General features: G+C 44.4%; 1 protein-coding gene and 1 pseudogene across 1 annotated transcript in view; one reads left to right on the forward strand and one right to left on the reverse strand.

The window, feature by feature from the left end:
- Positions 1-20,264, reverse strand: part of LOC138657427 (zinc finger protein 84-like) — a 729,030-nt gene that overhangs the window by 466,842 nt on the left and 241,924 nt on the right. The gene's annotated exons all lie outside the window — the stretch shown is intronic.
- Positions 1-20,264, forward strand: part of LOC138657471 (zinc finger protein 585A-like) — a 92,959-nt pseudogene that overhangs the window by 42,389 nt on the left and 30,306 nt on the right.

The raw sequence follows: 20,264 nt of genomic DNA on the forward strand, positions 1-20,264 counted from the left end.
CCAGGGTCGTAATGTATCGGGCTTTACCAAGCCGGTCAATCAACTCATCGACCCGGGGCATAGGGTACGCATCAAATTTAGAAACTGCATTCAGTTTCCTAAAGTCATTACAAAACCGGATGGAGCCATCCGGTTTAGGTATCAACACAATTGGACTGGACCAGGCGCTGTGTGACTCCTCAATGACTCCTAAGTCCAACATTGCCATCACTTCCCGGGAGACGGCTTCACGGCGGGCTTCCGGAATCCGGTAGGGCTTCACATGAACAGTGACGCCAGGCTCTGTGACAATCTCATGTTTCACCAACTTAGTCCGGCCAGGTTTTTCGGAGAAAAACTGTCGGTTCTGTAACAAAAATTGCTTAACCTCAGATTTTTGTCGTTCTGAGAGAGCCTCGGCAACCTGCACCTCCGGTACAGTAGGTGAACAAACCGGACGGGGCAGATCCGCCGTTAGGGCAGAGCGGTCCTTCCAGGATTTTATCAGATTCACATGATAAATCTGTTCCGGTTTTCTCTTACCCGGCTGGTACACTTTATAGTTCACTTCACCAACTCTTTCTCGGACCTCAAATGGGCCCTGCCATTTCGCCAGGAATTTACTATCCACCGTAGGGATTAGGACCAACACCCTATCGCCGGGTGCAAATGTACGGACCTTAGCGCCTCTATCATAACTTTGCCTCTGGGCTCCCTGGGCCTGTAACATATGGTCCCTAACAATGGGCATGACAGCGGCAATACGATCCTGCATTTGTGTTACATGGTCGATCACCGTTTTAAAGGGAGTGACTTGACTTTCCCAGGTTTCTTTTGCGACGTCCAGCAGTCCCCGGGGACGACGGGCGTACAACAGTTCGAAAGGCGAAAACCCTGTGGAAGACTGGGGAACTTCCCTAATGGCAAACAGCAAATAGGGTAACAAGTAATCCCAGTTCTTCCCATCTTTGTCTATCGCCTTCTGGAGCATCTGTTTTAAGGTTTTGTTGAAGCGCTCAACCAGGCCATCTGTTTGAGGGTGATAGACAGACGTACGCAACGGGTCTATTTGTAAGAGCCTGCAGAGCTCCTTCATTACCCTCGACATAAAGGGAGTCCCCTGGTCGGTGAGTATCTGTTTTGGAATTCCCACCCGACTAAACACTTGTACCAATTCCTTGGCGATCGTCTTGGTAGCTGTGTTACGCAAAGGGACGGCTTCCGGGTAACGAGTGTCATAGTCCACGATGACGAGGATATGTTGGTGCCCACGTGCGGATCGGGGAAGGGGCCCAACCAAATCCATCCCAATTCTCTCAAAAGGGACTCCGATGATAGGAAGGGGTACCAAAGGGCTACGGAACTGAGATTTAGGGGCCGCGATTTGACACTCTGGACAGGACTCACAATAGTTACGCACATCACAATGTATTCCAGGCCACACAAAACAATGCAATATCCTTTCTGTGGTTTTCTGTACCCCCAGATGTCCCCCCATTATATGTCCGTGGGCCAAATCCAGTACCTTCCGCCGATAAGGTTTGGGTACCACTAACCGTTGCACTGTGTCTTCCCCTTTTTTTTCTACCTGGTAGAGCAAATCATTTTCAAAAACCATATACGGGTACGCTAGCCTAGTGTCAGGTTCTACGGGTACCCCATCTATCATTTTTACATTTTTCCTAGCCGGAGTCAGGGTAGGATCTTTCATTTGCTCGCTGTGGAAGTCATCCACCTGGACTCCCAAATCTGGCAGGCAGGGTGCCGGATGGCTGTCTGCCTCCACCTCTCACTGAGGTTCCTCAGTTTCCTCTGTTTCCCCCGCCATGACGGAGAAGGGGTACTGAAGGTTAGATTCACTAACCTCCCCAGCAACATCTTCCTGTGGGGTCTCCTCTAGGGACTCGGGACCTCCAGATGGCATGGGAGAAGATTCACGGGTACAGCTACCGTGAAGGAGCAACTGATTCTACCACAACTGCCAGAAATAGGGAAAATCCCTGCCCAGGATTACATCCTGTAACAATGCGGGAACGAGTCCCACTTTGTGCTGCACTGACCCATAGGGAGTAGAAATCCATATGACCGCTGTTAAGTACGAGCGGGTGTCACCATGCACACACGTCACAGAAAACTTGTCAGACGGAAGTGCCACCAGACTAGCTTTCACCAGAGTCACCACACTTCCAGAGTCTAGTAATGCCACAACATTTTTCCCATCAACAGATAATTCACACAGGTGTTTCACTGTATCATTTTGACCCGCATTCACACTCACTAGCTGTGTAACCAAAGACATGCGTTTTCTAGAGTCTATAACGTCGCACTGCATGGGTTCAGCGGTAACAGGACAGTTCGCAGAAACATGACCCTTCTCATGGCAGCAGAAACACCTAACAGGTCCCCTACTGAGACCACCGTCCAATACTCTTGGTCTCGGAGTGCGAGCAGTCCCGGACTCCTCCCCCACAGTTTTAAGCGATTTTCCTTCACCCGTGGTCCCTGGAACAGTCTTACCGGTTCCACGAGGAGGAGGCACAGACCGGGGGTTGGCGGTGTCGTCGGGAAGTCCTTCTGCCACGGAATAACGCTCGACCAACTCCACAAGTTGATCCGCTGTTGTGGGATTTCCTTGGCTTACCCACCTTTTCAGCGCTGGGGGTAGTACTCTCAGGTACTTGTCCAGGACAACCCGCTGGATTATTTCGGGTATTGTCAGTACCTCGGGTTGCAGCCATTTCTTTGTTAAGTAGATCAGGTCGAACATCTGAGACCGCGCCGGTTTATCTTGCTGGTATGTCCACTGATGTACCCTCTGTGCCCGGACAGCCGTCGTCACACCCAGCCAGGCCAGGATCTCAGCTTTCAGTTTCTCAAAGTCCTGAGCGACCTCCGGGTCCAAATCATGGTAAGCTTTTTGGGCCTCGCCGGAGAGAAACGGGGCAATCAAGTCGGCCCATCGTGCCTTCGGCCACTTCTCTCTCAACGCCGTCCGCTCAAACGTTGTCAGGTATGCATCGACGTCATCTTCTGCAGTCAGCTTTTGCCAGTATCGACTCACATGGATCCTTCTGGACTCTGCTTCCGGGTCAGCGTCAGGCATGCTCACCAAGCGCTGCGCCACCTGTTGGAGAAGTTGGCGGTCTGCAACCGTCATGTCCAGTAACTCCTTCAGCTGTGCGGCCATCAAGCGATTAGCTTCGTGCTGTGCGGCAGTGGCCTGCTGCTGTACGGCAGTGGACTGTACTAAGGCTTTCACCACGTCTTCCATGCTGTCGCCTGTGCCACGGTATGCCCGCGTTCTCCACCACAATGTGACAAAACACTCTGGGATCGCCTTTGCTGGGGTCAAAGGACACGTGGTTTGTGCATTGAATCTGAGGCGTACAGCAGGTTTCTGAGCAGGCTGACCTCAGGTCAGATTTATTAACGTGAAAGCAACACAAAAAACAAAACATAAAAATAAATCCTAGCCTGTCCGGCACTAACTAAACAAATACGTTGCTATCTCAACAACTGGGGGGGCTTCTCCCACCCAGCTAACATCACACAGGTCTTGAGCAGAGCTCTTCACTCACGTTTGTCTCACACAGGCAGGCAATCTGTGTGCCCCAGGCAGACACTGGAAACACCCAGCTGGTCATCTTTTATTCCTGCAATCATTAACCCATTAGCACCCTGAAGATACTGAGTGGCCTAATTCACATAGGACAAACACCTGGGCGAGATATACCTGCCTCCATCTACCACACCAGCATGAGTCTTACACACCATAATATTCAAATAAAATGTTAAAAAAACAGACAATGTGATTTTCTGGATTTTTTTTTCTCAGTTTGTCTCCCATAGTTGAGGTCTACCTATGATGTAAATTACAGACGCCTCTCATCTTTTTAAGTGGTGGAACTTGCACTATTGCTGACTGACTAAATACTTTTTTGCCCCACTGTAGAAGCAAGCAATATGAATTGATTATACGCTTTTATTATATCGTTGTAAATGATTATTAAAAGATGTGACTTGTTACTTAATAAATACTATTTTTTAATTTTAAGACAGTAGTTTTGACTCCAACTGTTCGAATTTTGTATGTGTTTGGGAGTTTCTGTCATGGTTTGCAGAGGTTTCTAAAATGATTCTGCTGCTTTGATCTCTATAGTCTTCATCACAAGCATAACCCTCCTCTTAAACCTGTCACTAACAACTGGTGTCTTCCATCCTCATTGAAACGTACCTCGATCACACCCATCCTCAAAAAACCCACCCTTGACCCATCCTCTATGTCTACCTATCGCCCCATATCATTTCTCCCCTATGCTACCAAACTACTGGAACAACACGTCCATTTTGAACTGTCCTCCCACCTGTCCTCTTGCTCCCTCTATGACCTCTTACAATCTGACTTCAGACCGCACCATTCCAATGAAACTGCCCTGACTAAAGTCACCAATGACCTACTAACCACCAAATGAAAGTGAAAGTGATGCAAGTTTCTCCTCCTCCTTCTCCTGGACCTGACATCTGTCTTTGACACAGTGGACCATTCCCTCTTACTATAGACTTTCTGATCTGTTGACATTACAGACTTGGCCCTTTGTTAGATCTCCTCTTACCTAACAGACAGGACATTCAGTGTCTCCCACTCACACACCACCTTCTCATCTTGCCCTCTATGTGTCGGTTTCCACCAAGGTTCAGTTGTAGGACCGGGAATAGTGATGAGCGAATATACTCGTTTCTCTGGTTCTCCTCAGCACGCTCGGGTGGTCTCCGAGTATTTATGACTGCTCGGAGATATAGTTTTCATTGCCGCAGCTGAATGATTTACATCTGTTAGCCAGCCTGAGTACATGTGGGGGTTGCCTGTTTGCTAGGGAATCCCCACATGTAATCAAGCTGGCTAGTAGCTGTAAATCATGCGGCTGAGGCGATGAAAACTAAATCTCCAAACACTAACAAATACTCGGAGATCACCCTAGCGTGCTCGGGAAAACCCAAGCAACGAGTACACTCACTCATCACTAACCGGGAAATATGCTTAGAGGGCGCACGCACATGCTCCCTCCCTTTTAAAGAGACCGCCCACACCAACCTAAGGTATTCCCAAACTATGTCTGGGCCACACCTTCTATTCAAGGCTTCTCCTAAAATATGGAGGTACCTGACCTATGATGTTAGTTTGCCTTGCATGCTTGCTAGTTGTCAGGTTCCCCAGGTCCGCCTGTCTGCTTGTCTACCCTGTACTTATCTGCTCTTACCTGTCTGTGCTCATACCTGTCTGTGCTCTTTTGTCCATCAGCCGGTCCAGATCGCACCTGCCAGTGCCCATCTGTCTAACACCTGGTACTGCCCGCACCTGCCAGTGCTTTTCTGTTCCTCAACTGGTCCCATCTGCACCTGTGGTTCCAGAGTCCCTACAGTGCCTACCTTAATTTTTCATCCCTCCTTTGGGTTGTAGCAGCTTACCCACTGTAGGGGTTCAGATGCCACATTCTGTAGGTCAGCCATTGAGTATACCTGGTGCAACCTTTTTGCACCTCCTTGAGTAGCAGTTTTTGCCTGCTGCCACTTGCCAGAGTAGGTATTTGGTAGGCAACCTAGTTACGCCCCTTCCAGTCTTTCAGTGGGATACGGAACAGTGCTTCCACCACCTTGCTCATTACAGTCTCCATCCACTGGGTTGGCTGTAGTGAAAGACCTATCGGTCCCTATTATACTATTTCTACTGTGGTGCAATTGATGCCACTTTGGTGATGTCTACCAATAATTTTTGGAAATGTGAACACTCCTAGTTGGGTCTCCTTCATGTAGCAGTAGGCCTCTGAGACCATCAGGCCTCCACTTCCTTGGACTCAACTACCCGTGTTACTATCCTTACATTTTTCTGACAATGGTAGTCTATAAAACTGATATTTGTGCCACCTGAAAGCAGGTAGAGGTGTTGCATGTGGTATCAGGGCTCCCAACAAAGGGGTCCTACACCAATTCCTCACCCACCTCGTCTTACTGTGACATTCAGTTGAAAGCTGTAAATGCTGTCCCAGAGCCCGATACCTCATGCCTGGCTGATTGCTGCAGTTCTATGCTAAAATTTGTACTGTGGGTGAATTGAGGCCACTTTCCTGGTGTCTGTCCCTCATTTGAGGTGTTTTGGCAGCATTTGGGGCAGTTTTAAAGTGTTGAGCATGCGTTTGTTTTTGCCTCCCATTGATGTGAATGGTGTTCGGTTATATTCGGCAAATATTCAACTAATTAATCGGTGAATATTGCAAATTCAGCAATCATAATCCGAACCGCAGGTCCGGGTCTGGCGCCTCCCATCTTCTTGCGACGCCACCCTCCTGCTTGCTTCAGAACTCTCCGGCATCACGCTCCTGCGCAGGCGCACTTCTCAGTCCTGTTGATGGCAGAGCAAAGTAGTTCAGGCGATGGGAAAGGTCAGAGAGGTCCAGTGCCTACGTACTGTAGTACTTTGCAGAGAAGTACGCCTGCACAGAAGTGCAATGCTGGTGAGCACGGAAGCAAGTAGGAAGGCTGCGTCGCAAGAAGATGGGAGGCGACGGACCCGGACCTGCGACATCCATCGGACCTCCCCCCGGGTGAGTTTAGTAAATCTTATTTTTCTTATCTTTCAGGTCAGACTGTGGGCTTATTTACAGCATTATAGAATGCTGTAGATAAGCCCTGAAAGGCGGTGGCCGCATCTTATAGCTGCCAAAAGAGGTGACAGGTGCATTTTAATGTTATGCCATGTAGTTGTCTTCGCTATTACTGGTACTTTCACTGACGAGGGTCTTTATTGTGAGCTTCATAAAATACATGTAGAAATCTCTTTTGTGTTGTAGAAGAAATTCACATCCAATCTATCTTTCTTCCTTATAGGAAATCCTTGTGAGAATAATGGTTTATCACTAAATTGTAAAAAAGAAGATATCAGGAAGCACTCTAATGGAGAAAACCTCATTACCCATCATGGACCTCCTGGACTTCACAGTACTACACTTTCTAGTAATTCTCCTAATCATGAGGAACCTTCTCCTGAGCAATCTCGCATTGTTACCACAATTCCAGGTGACAAAGTGAATAAAAGATTTCAGTGTGACAAGCAAATTACTAGAAGGTCAGATTATTTAACACAAGGAAAACACAAATTAGAGAAGCCATACTCCTGTTCAGAATGTGGGAAATGCTTTACAAAGAAATCAAAATTTGTTAGACATAAGGGATGTCACACAGGAGAAAAAACATTTTCATCTTTGGAATGTGGGAAATCCTATACAGATAAAGGGAGTCAGATTACACATCAGAGAATTCACAAAGGAGAAAAGCCATATTCATGTTCAGAGTGTGGGAAGTTCTTCACAGCTAAAGGGAGTCTTATTAAACATCAGAAAATTCACGCAGGAGAGGCTCGATATTCATGTTTAGAATGTGGGAAATGTTTTTTATATAAATCACAAGTTGCTATGCATGAGAGAATTCACACAGGAGAAAAACCATTTTCATGTTCAGAATGTGGGAAGGCCTTCACATATAAAGGGTATCTTATTATACATCAGAGAATTCACACAGGAGAGAAGCCATTTTCATGTTCAGTATGTGGGAAGTCTTTCACAGAAAAAGGGAGTCTTATTACACATCAGAGAATTCACACAGGAGAGAAGCCATTTTCATGTTCAGAATGTGGGAAATGTTTTTTATATAAATCACAAGTTGCTGTGCATGAGAGAATTCACACAGGAGAAAAGCCATTTTCATGTTCGGAATGTGGAAAGTTCTTCTCAGATAAAGGGAGTCTTATCATACATCAGAGAATTCACACAGGAGAGAAACCATATTCATGTTCAGAATGTGGGAAATGCTTTTTATATAAATCCCAAGTTGCTGTGCATGAGAGAATTCACACAGGACAAAATCCATTTTCATGTGCCGATTGTGGGAAGTCCTTCACATATAAGGGGTATCTTATTATACATCAGAGAATTCACACAGGAGAGAAGCCATATCCATGCTCACTATGTGGGAAGTCCTTTAGAGATAAAGGGGGTCTTACTAGACATCAGAGCATTCATACTGGAGAGACTCCATATTCATGTTCAGTATGTGCGAAATGTTTTAGAGATAAATCACATCTTGTTAGACATCAAAGAATTCACACAGGAGAGAAACCATTTTCATGTTTACAATGTGGAATGTGCTTTACAAAAAAATCAAGTCTTGTAAGCCACGAGAGAAGTCACACATTGAAGCATGTTGAGAATGTGGGAAATCTTTAATACACAAATCATATCTTGTAAAACATGAGAGAAGACATGCAGGAAAGATACTGTAATTATGTTCTGTGTTTTATAAATTTTAATAAACATTGCTCAGTTTAAATGAGTACACCCCCTTTGACAAGATTGAGTTAATATCTCACTGAACTTCAGAACAATTTCTAACATTTTGCCAACACTAAGTTTCATAGAGCATTGTGTGTGTGTGTGTGTGTGTGTGTGTGTGTGGGGGGGGGGGGTATGATAGAGAGGAGCTATTTGTGGGGAATATGACAGAGAGGAGCTGTGTGTCAGTTTCTTGCGTGATTATTGAGCTATTGGCCTTTAGTCATGCTTCCTTCCACTTGCTATTCCTTCAAACAACACTGCTGCTCCTTGTAAATGACCTCTTGCTTCCTTGACTACAATTCCTGCTTATTCCTTCAAATGACACTGCTGCTCCTGGTAAACCTGGTAAACGACCCCTGGCTTCCTTGACTACAATTCCTGCTAATTCCATCAAACTACATTGCTGTTCCTGTGTATCGACTCCTTAGCTATACCAGACTACGCTACCTTCCCAATGATGCCTCTAGTGGTTTCAGTATCACTACTCCAACCAGGTCAGTCTATAACAGAATAATCACGCCCACAGGATGGAGTTCATTGCATCCCAACTGAGGCAAGAAGTTGCTGAACTTCAGAATTTTGGTACCACCTACCAAGAAAAATTTTCTAAGTTGCAGACTCAGGTGTTGGGTCAGCAAAAGGAAATTATTGGAATTGCGCAACTCTGGCCCGTAATCAAACGCACACATGCCGCTGCCTGCAAAGTTCAGCGGGGATTGTTACCACTACTGTGGATTCCTAAATCAATGCCGTATCTGTTTCCAGATGCTTCCTTCTCCATTTACCAGTGACAGGAAAAAGGTTCTGTTTAACAATAATCTGACTGATGAGGCTCTTGCATGGGCCTCAACTTATGTGGAGAAGAACTCTGACGTCCTAAATGACTTACTCTCTTTCATCACTGCTATAGACCAAGTGTTTGATGACCCAAATCATTGTGTTACAGCTGAAACCAAATTGCATAACCAACGTCAAGGGCGGCCTTCTGTAGCTAAATATACCTCTGAATTCCGCCGCTGGGTGGCAGACACCACATGGAATTTAGCTGCCCAGAGGAGTCAATTACGCCAAGGATTTTCAGAGCTAATCAAAGATGAACTTGCAAGGGTTGAGACCCCTGATAATTTGGAGGACTTTATTCAGCTATGCTTTCAAATTGATCAGAGACTCACTGAACGAAGAAAGGAAAGGCTGTGAGTATTTGGAAACACCCCTAACTAGGGTTGAGCGAAACGGATCGTTCATTTTCAAAAGTCGCCGACTTTTGGCAAAGTCGGGTTTCATGAAACCCGACCCGATCCCTGTGTGGGGTCGGCCATGCGGTAAGCGACTTTCGCGCCAAAGTCGCGTTTCGTATGACGCGCTTGGCGCCATTTTTTTCAGCCAATGAAGGGGCGTGGGCAGAGTGATGACATAGGTCTTAGGGGCGTGGACGCCTATCGCCATGTTGTCGCTTGTGCGATGTAGCGATTTGCACTGTGTAACACCAGCTTTTCAGTTCAGGGACGGACGGAGGAGAGAGAGAGAGGGAGAGGGAGAGGGAGAGAAGAAAAAAAAAAAAAAAAACCCATTGCCTTTGCATTGGGTTTCGTGTTTCGGTCGATCCTCGACTTTTCGCCATAATCGGCCGATTTCACTCGACTCGACTTTTGCGATAGTCGGGTTTCGCGAAACCCGGCTCGACCCTAAAAAAGTCAAGGTCGCTCAACCCTACCCCTAACTACTCCTTTACTCAATCAGCATTGAAAAAGGAAACAGGAACAGGAAAAGGATACTGTTCCTGAACCTATGCAAATCAATGTAATCCGTACACCTCTCTCTGCAGTAGAGAAGGAGAGGTGGCGTACAGAAAATCTATGTCTCTCTTGCGGGGGCGCTGGACATTTTGCTATCAACTGTCCTAATATAAGGACCTTAGCCTTCACAAATACCAGGGCTGAATGTGATTTAGACCTCTTTGAACAGCGAGATCCAGTTCTGCAGACCATCTTGTCCATAATGCAAGATAAAGGCAAAAGAGCAATCACCATCATCTCATTTTGTCGTTCCCATACAGGTCATAATTTGAAGCCAAAAAATACAATGCTCTGCCATGTTAGATTCTGGAGCAGGAGGGAATTTCATGGACTCACAAGTCTCACTTGACAATAACATTGCAAGTAGAACTAAATCCATGCCCATCGATATGGAAACAGTGGATGGATCACCTTTATCACCTGGATCTGTTACTCATGAGACAATTGACCTGGAAATCTGTATGGAGCCGAATCATCATGAATCATGAGTTATTCTAGGCATTCACTGGTTTTCAATTCCTAACCCATCTATCAACTGGGCATCGAGGACATTACCTTTCCCTCTGACTACTGTAACAATTGCCATGCTAATGTATCTGCTTCCAAACAAATTCAAATTTCCAAGATTTCTAATCAGAGTGACCTCAGTACCAGCAGTTCAGTGAAGTCTGCAGTAAGAAGAAAGCCGATCAACTGCCTCCTCATCGTCCTTATGACTGTCCCATTGATTTACTTCCTGGAGCGTGAATTCCATTTGGACAAATTTACAATCTTTCTGAGCCAGAATTGAAATTGGGCAGCAGGGTAGCTCAGTGGTTAGCACTGCAGTCTTGCAGTGCTGGAGTCCTGGGTTCTAATCCCACCTTGGACAACATCTGCAAGGAGTTTGTATGGTCTCCCCGTGTTTGCAAGGGTTTCCTACGGGTTCTCCGGTTTCCTCCCACATTCCAAAGACATACTGATAGGGAATTTAGATTGTGAGCCCAATCGGGGACAGTGATGATAATGTGTGCAACCTGTAAAGCGCTGCGGAATATGTTAACGCTATACAAAAATAAAGATTATTATTAAAGTATTAAAGGAATACCTGGACAAAAATTTAGGGAAAGGCTTTACTCAACCTTCTTCTTTGCCAGATGGAGCACCCTTGTTTTTGTAGAAAAGATGGACTCAACCCTGCCGCCATGTATAGATTATTGAGAAATCAATAAAATTACCATTAAGAATCGTTACCTACTCCCCTTAATCACTAAGTTGCTGGAGAGACTGCGTTCTGCCAGACTTTTTACCAAACTCGATCTAAGAGGGGCTTATAATCTCATCCGAATGAGATCAGTGAAAGACTGCCTTTAGAACACCATATGGACATTTTGAATATCTGGTTACGCCTTTCGGCCTTAGCATCGTCCCTACCACCTTTCAGCAATTCATCAATGATGTTTTTCAAGATTTTTTGGATCAAGTTGTTTATCTTGATGACATTCTTATATTTTCAGATTCCTCGGAGGAGCATCGCAGACATGTCCAGTTAGTTCTAGAACGTCTACTAGAAAACCATCGCTATATTAAACTTGAAAAATATGAATTTGAATAAACCAGACCTCAATTTCTGGGATATATCATCTCCCCAGAAGGTCTGAGCATGGATCCCAGTAAGATCAGAGTGGTAGTTGACTGGCTTACCCCAAGAAATGTAATAGAGAATCAGCATGTTATAGGATTTGTAAATTTCTACAGAAGATTCATTAAAAACTTTTCAAAAACAATCTTACCAATTACTTCACTCACAAAGAAAACAAGAGTGTTTTTTTGGTCTCCTGAGGCACAAATGGCGTTTGACAAACTAAATACTCTTTTCACTTCCGCACCATTGTCCATCCAAAACCTGAACTGCCGTCTGTTGTCGGAGTAGACGCCTCAGACTCTGCGGTGGGAGCCGCTTTATCACAGCGAGTTGGAGACAAAATGCAGCTTCATCCATGTGCGTTTTTTTCTCATACCATGTCAACTGCAGAAAAGAACTATGGTATTGGGAATAAGGAACTGTTAGCCATTAAAGTTGCCTTCTCAGAATGGAGACATCTTTTGGAATGGGCCAATCATCCGGTGACTGTTCTTACTGACCACAAAAATTTTGAATTTATCTGTACAGCTAAGAGGTTGTCTGCAAGACAAGTACATTGGCCTTATTTTTCTCCCGGTTGAATTATATAATTTCTTATCGACCTGGTTCAAGAAACGGCAAGGCAGATGCTCTGTCCAGCATTTTTGTTGAACCTGGACCACAGGAGAGATCTAGCACTGACTCTACCATTCTATGTCCAATATTTTTGGGGGGATTACTGGACCCCAAAGAATTTATGATGAAAATTAAAGAGAGATACCAAACTGACTTATTTCTTAACCATCCTTCTAAAGACATTGATCTTTTCTTTTATCCCCTTCACGCCGCAGCCCTTTTTAGTTTTTGCATTTCTGTTTTACGCTCCTCTTCTTCCCAGAGCCATAACTTTTTTTTATTTTTCTGTCAATATGGTCATGTGAGGGCTTGTTTTTTTCCGGGATGAGTTGTACTTTTGAACAACACTATTGGTGTTACCATATCGTGTACTGGAAAATGGGAAAAAATCCAAGTGCAGTGAAATTGCAAAAAAAAAGTGCAATTCCACAACTGTTTTTTGGATTTTTTTTTCACCATGTTCACCTAATGCTAAAACTGTCCTGCCATTATGATTTTCCAGGTCATTTCGAGTTTGTAGATACTAAACATGTATAGGTTCTTTTTTATTTAGGTGGTGAAAAAAAAATCCAAAGTTTGTAAAAAAAAAAAAAAAAAATTGCGGCATTTTTCGAGACCCGTAGCGTCCCCTTTTTTCATGATCTGGGGCCAAGTGAGGGCTTAATTTTTGCGTGTGGAGCTGACGCTTTTATTAATACCATATTGGTGTAGATACGATGTTTTGATCGCCAGTTATTGCATTTTAATGCAATAATGTGGCGACCAAAATAACTTAATTCTGGCGTTTTTCCTTTTTTTTTCGCTACGCCGTTTACCGGTCGGATTAATTATTTTTATAACTTGATAGCCCGGTTGATTCTGAATTCAGAAACACCAAATATGTATATTTAAAAAAAAATTAAAATTGTGTTATTTTGAAAGGGGTGAATGGAGGGTGATTTGAACTTTTACATATATTTTTTATTTTGTTTTACTTTTCACTTGCTTCAATAGTCTCTATGGGAGTCTAGAAGCTGCGATAATCAGATCTCCTGTGTGTGGCAGAAATGCTCACTTGCTATGAGCACCAACAGTTTTGTGGCACTCACAGCAATCCGGCAATGACAACCACAGGGGTCTGCTACTTCGGTCATGTGACATGAGCGCCGATGGGCGGGATTAGTGACGCATGTAACGGGGTCTACCAAGCTGTGGTACCTCTTTCAGTACCACCCCGTGTTTCAGGAGGTCCACTCTGCTTTGGCTGGAGTCTGAATGAAGGACGCTGGCTGGAATCACTTGGTTACGTGAGCGCATATAAAAGATCACTGCTTCTCCACGTATTTCCAGTCTGACAAAACTTTACTCACAGGACACAGAATATATCACACAGATACAGAGGGCAGGCCAATAGAAAAGAGGCAGGCCAGACATACATTACAATAGCCGCAGGTGGCCGGAGCCTGCCGATATTTACTGTGGGAATTACAAAGGTGGGGGGCGGACAGAAGGGGAATATCGTGTCCCCTCTGCCCAGGAGCGCAGCCTGTGGGCTGATGCATTAGGGACATGCATCTCACATGGAACCTATTATACATACATATAACTGCACAACATATTCTGCGGGCTGAGTGGTTCCGTAACACGTAACAACGCACTTCCGCTGTGATCACAAAAAATGCCACTGTCAGAGATTGATAGCGGCATTTAGCAGGCTAACAGCCGCGGGTGGATCACAATTCCACCTGCGACTGTTAGGGGCACATGTTAGCTGTTCAAAACAGCTGACATGTGCCGGGAAAGATGTGGGCTCCGGTGCTGAGAGTCAAGACATGCGCTGTACATGTACGGCCCATGCCACTAAGGGGTTAATATATGTATTTGAATTTGCTCAACTGGAAGTCCTCAAACGTGTCCATAATTCTAAACTTGTAGGACACCCTGGAGTAATCAAAATGCAAGAACTACTACTTCATTCTTTTTGGTGGCCTTATTGTAGGAAGGATGTGAGAAAATATATTTCTTCCTGTTTAACATGTGCACGGAACAAGACGCCATGATCTTCTCCTCTAGGACTTTTTCAACCTCTTCCAGTTCCATCTAGGCCTTGGGGATCAATTTGAATAGATTTTATCTTGGACCTTCTAACCTCAAAAATAATGACTGTTTTCCTTGTTGTGGTAGATCAGCTCACAGAGATGGCCCCTTTTATTCCAACTAAAGGGATTCCTACTGCTGAACAAACCGCAGAATTAGTGTTCAAAGAGGTATTCAGACTGCATGGAATTCCTGACAATGTCGTTTCTGATAGAGGTGTTCAGTTTACATCAAGATTTTGGAAAACCTTCTGTACAGCGTTAGGAGTTACTGTCAATTTATCTACTGCCTTCCACCCACAATCCAATGGACAGACTGAAAGAACTAACGAAAGGCTTGAACGCACATGGAGTACTGTGTCCAGTTTTGGGCACCGGTGCTCAGGAAGGATATAATGGAACTAGAGAGAGTACAAAGGAGGGCAACAAAATTAATAAAGGGGATGGGAGAACTACAATACCCAGATAGATTAGCGAAATTAGGATTATTTAGTCTAGAAAAAAGACGACTGAGGGGCGATCTAATAACCATGTATAAGTATATAAGGGGACAATACAAATATCTCGCTGAGGATCTGTTTATACCAAGGAAGGTGACGGGCACAAGGGGGCATTCTTTGCGTCTGGAGGAGAGAAGGTTTTTCCACCAACATAGAAGAGGATTCTTTACTGTTAGGGCAGTGAGAATCTGGAATTGCTTGCCTGAGGAGGTGGTGATGGCGAACTCAGTCGAGGGGTTCAAGAGAGGCCTGGATGTCTTCCTGGAGCAGAACAATATTGTATCATACAATTATTAGGTTCTGTAGAAGGACGTAGATCTGGGTATTTATTATGATGGAATATAGGCTGAACTGGATGGAGAAATGTCTTCCTGGAGCAGAACAATATTGTATCATACAATTATTAGGTTCTGTAGAAGGACGTAGATCTGGGTATTTATTATGATGGAATATAGGCTGAACTGGATGGACAAATGTCTTTTTTCGGCCTTACTAACTATGTTACTATGTTACTATGTTACTATGATATCTACCAACAGTAGAATTAGCATATAATGACTCCAAACACAGTTCTACATCCCAAAGTACATTTTTTGCCAACTATAGTTTTCATCCGGTATTTATCCCTAACCTTCCATTCAATACCTCAATTCCTGCTGTTACTTACAGAGTTGCGGAAAGTTAAAAAATAACTAACTGAGATGTTACAAACGGCCCATAAACGTCGCAAAGCGCTTCCTACCTTTCAGGTCGGTGACAAGGTTTGGCTTTCTACCAAAAATCTGAAGACAATCTCCTAAATCGTATTCTAAATTAGGTGAAAAATTCATAGGACCTTTTCAAGTTTCTGCACAAATTAACCCATTTGCTTCCCGTTTAATACTTCCCAGCAGCCTGAAAATTCATCCCGTGTTCCATGTCTCCTTGCTCAAGATATTCAATGAGAACCCTTTTCCAGGAAGAACTCAGCCACCTCCTCCACCAGAAACCGTCCATGGTGAAGAAGAGTACATCTTTGATGAAATTCAGGACTCAAGAAAATGTAGAGGGAGACTACAATATTTGATACAATGGAGGGGTTATGGATCAGAAGATAATTCATGGGAGCCAGAGGGCAAATGTCCATGCACCCAGGCTTACAAGAACTTTTCATATGAGACATCCAGAGAAGTCCATCCTGGAAGGAGGTGAGTACTGTCAGAATTCGAACCTAGCAGCTCCTGTGCACCAGTTGGCAGCTCTTCCTTCTGAATTCCTGATTGGCTCATTCTGATTGCACACCCTATTTTAACCTGGCCTTGCTCTCAGTTCCTTGCGTGGTCATTGAGCTACCTGCCTTTATTCAAGCTTCCTTTCACCTGCTATTCCTTCAAACGACACTGCTGCTCCTGGTAAACGACTTCTGGCTTCCTTGACTACGATTCCTGCTTATTCCTCCAGACTACATTGCTGTTCCTGTGTATCGACTCCTTTGCTATTCCAGACTACACTACCTGCCCGGTGCTGCCTCTAGTGGTTGCAATATCACTATTCCAACCCGGTCAGTCCATTAAAGGAACTGTGTGTGGGAAAAATATAACTGAGAGGAACTGTGTGTGTTTGTGGGGGGGGGGGGGGGGATATGCCGGAGAGAAGCTGTGTGTGGGGATATGATGAAGAAGATCTGTGTGTGTGGGAAATATGACGGAGAGAAGCTGCCTGTGGGGGTGAATATGACAGAGAGGAGCTGCGTGTGTGTGGGAAATATAACAGAGGAGCTGTGTGTGTGGGGGGGCATTGGGAGGAGCTGTGGGGGAAAATATAGAGAGGAGCTGTGTGCGTGGAGAACATGATGGAGAGGAGTTGTATGTGTGAGGGCAATATAGCAGAGAGGATCTGTGTGGGTGGGAATGTGATGGAGTGGAGCTGTGTGTGGGAGAGATAATAATAATTTTATTTCTATAGCGCCAACATATTCCGCAGCACTTTACAGAGAGGGAACTTGTGCAGACAATAGACATTACAGCATAACAATAAACACATAGATCAAAACAGATACAAGAGAAATGAGGGCCCTGCTGCTCGCAAGCTACAAACTATGAGGAAAAGGGGAGACACGAGAGGCGGATGGTAACAATTGCTTTAGTTATTCGGACCGGCCATAGTGTAAGGCTCGGGTGTTCATGTAAAGCTGCATGAACCGGTTACCTGCCTAAGTATGTAGCAGTACAGACACAGAGGGCTAATACTGCATAAAGTGAATGAGAACATGATGTGAGGAATCTGGCTATGGTAAAAAAAATTTGAATAGGCCACACAGGGATAGTTAGTTTAATGCGTTGAGACGGTCGGCCAGTGAAGAGGAAGTGAGTGAAACATCTTCTTTGGTGGTAAATATATCTTCACTTATTCTTTCAGATCTACAAACCCTAGGTGCTTTCCAAAGGTTTATCTTTTTGCCCTACAGTAGCACCAATTGGTTTAATGTCCATATTGATCTATTTTCCTTCTTCCGTCGCTTGAAATTGGCATTGTTCTTTTCAGATAAAGAGAGGGCTGTGACCCTTGCTTCTCCGACATGTCTTTCTCTTGATACGTTTGGTCTCTATAACAAAAGCGATTTTATGCCTCCGGTACAAGATCCTGTAATAGATACTTTTTGTAAATTTGTGAAGGCTGATATAGCCAGACTGAAACAAAATGGGAGGAGGTTGGGCCTTCTAATTTATCCTATTCTGAACATAGAGAGATTGGGATATTGAAGAGAAACAAATCCATCACCATAAAGCCAGCCGACAAAGCCGGGGCTTTGGTGGTGATGGATACTGTACAATATGTCAGTGAGATAAGGTCACAGCTTTCGGATGCAAATGTCTATGAGAGATTACAGGTGAACCCAACCCAGGAGTATAAATTGGAATTAGATACTATGATTGATGAGGCACTAAACAATGGCCTTATTGATGCTAAATTGGCCATTGATCATCCAGTGGTTCCTGTCCTGTACACCCTCCCTAAGATTCATAAGGATCTGCAGAGGCCCCCTGGTCACCCGATTGTGTCGGGCAGGGGGTCTCTGTGCAACAAAGTGGCAGTCTTTTTGGACCAACTGGTGAGAAAATTTGCTATCTCTGCACCCTCCTATGTGAGGGATACTAGTGACTTTATCAGATCCTTGGAGGGTGTACAGGTCAGTGATTCCACTTGGTTGGTCTCCTTTGATGTTACTTCTTTATATATATCTATTGAACATATCAGGGGTTTGTCTGCTGTCGGTGTGGCGCTTGCTGGCTCCGATATGGCTCCGGACAGCGCACGGTTCGCCCTGGCGCTGCTGGAGGTCATCCTTGGGAGGAATTTTTTTCTCTTTGGGGATGAGTTCTATTTGCAGCGCCGCGGGACAGCCATGGGGTCCAATGTGGCCCCCACTTATGCTAACATCTATATGGCTGTCCTGGAGGGCGAGCATGTGTGCGGCTCGCAGTTCTGGGGCCGTGTCAGGGGCTGGCGGCGCAACATCGACAACATTTTCCTGGTATGGGATGGGGATCGGAATGAGCTTGAGCAGTTTCATCTCCACTAGAATAATATGTACCCTGGGTTGGGGTTCACCATGGACTGTTCACAGACTAGGATGCAATTTTTGGACACTTGTGTTTATAAGTCTGATGGTCTTCTACACACTGACCTGTTTATTAAGCATACGGATAGAAACAATTTGTTGCACTTTTCCAGTGAACGTCCACGCCGTATGGTGGAGTCCTTGCCATGGAGCCAACTGCTGAGAGTTAGAAGAATTGTCTCCAGCGATACTCTCGTTGATGAGAGACTTAATGAAATGTGTCAAAAATTTCTTGCAAGAGGCTATTCTAAGTCCGATTTGGATGGGTTTAAAGCTAAAGCCTTGTCTAAGGAACGTGATGAGCTCCTCAATCCCAGAGTGGCTGTTGAAACAAATAAGAGGATACCATTTGTTACAGCATATAATGGTTTCAGCAATCGGACCTCAGGTGTCATACGGAGGCATTGGCCACTACTTAGTAGAGGTCATGCCAACGTTAATGAGTTCCAATTGCCCTTTCTATTCTCCTATAGGGGGAACAGAAATGTAAGGGATGAGTTGGTGGTATCTGATGTGGGTAGCTCAAAGAGGGATCTACAGACTACTCTGAGTCGCCCGAGCTTGGGGAATTTCCCTTGTCTCAGTTGCGCGTGTTGTAACAACATGGTGAAGGGAGCATCTTTCTGCCATCCTCATACCGGTAGAAAATATGAGATACGGAAACGATACACTTGTAAGAGTAGTTTTGTGGTCTACGTCCTTAGCTGTCCATGTGGCCTCTACTATGTAGGGGAGACCACAATGGAGGTTAAAGCTAGGATTAGCAAACATAAAAGTACTATTAGAACTAAACTCATTGAGCTTCCGGTACCTAGGCACTTTCATGAAATGGGACACTCAGTCAATCAGTTAAGATACAGGGTTATAGACGACGTCCCTATGCTCAGGCGAGGTGGAGACCGGGTTTCCCTTTTGAAAAAGAAAGAGTTAAAATGGATATTCGAGCTCGATACTCTTTCCTAAGGGCTTGAATATTGAATACCAGCAGAGTTGTCTCCTCTAGTGTTCTATGGGTCGATTGTGATTCCTCATTGGTGTATTGTTTTTAACCATGTTATAGTCTTTGTATTCTTTTTTTTAATTATTTTTCTTCTTTTTTTTCTTTTATTGAGATTTGTGATATTAGAGGCAGTACCTCTTACGATTAGGCATCCCCACATCTCCCTGGTTTAGGATATTATGGTTAATGTGGGTGGGGGACGGTACAGAAGACACGTGTATTAGGTGTCACTATTGATATTATCCCCTCCGTTGCAGTTGGGTGTAGGGTTACTTACCTTATTGGATATGCATCTATGTTACCTACACTCCCTATATCCACCTATGTGTGTTGGTGTTTCCATTGATAAACCAGAATTTCATTAGGATATCCTAAATAACTGTTGATATACCATGTATGTTGTTATTTGTGACTTATGTGAATGCTCCGTTATTTTTGCATTTATGTGTCTGTGTCGGTAATACTGTCTCTATTGTGCGATCGGAACAGTTTTCCTTCTGACATCTCGTTACAGGGTCTGAATAATGTCCAATGAATATATAGCAACTGTTGGAATTTCCATATAGTGTCTTTTATAAATATGAATATGGGGAGAAATGTGCAACAGATCCGGTATTATATCCAGATGAACGTATTTATATATTATCTGTGGTGATTTTGGAATAAAGAAGCGCTGTGGTAATCTTATTT

This window comes from Ranitomeya imitator, chromosome 1 (assembly GCF_032444005.1).
Source record: "Ranitomeya imitator isolate aRanImi1 chromosome 1, aRanImi1.pri, whole genome shotgun sequence".
NCBI lineage: Eukaryota > Metazoa > Chordata > Amphibia > Anura > Dendrobatidae > Ranitomeya > Ranitomeya imitator.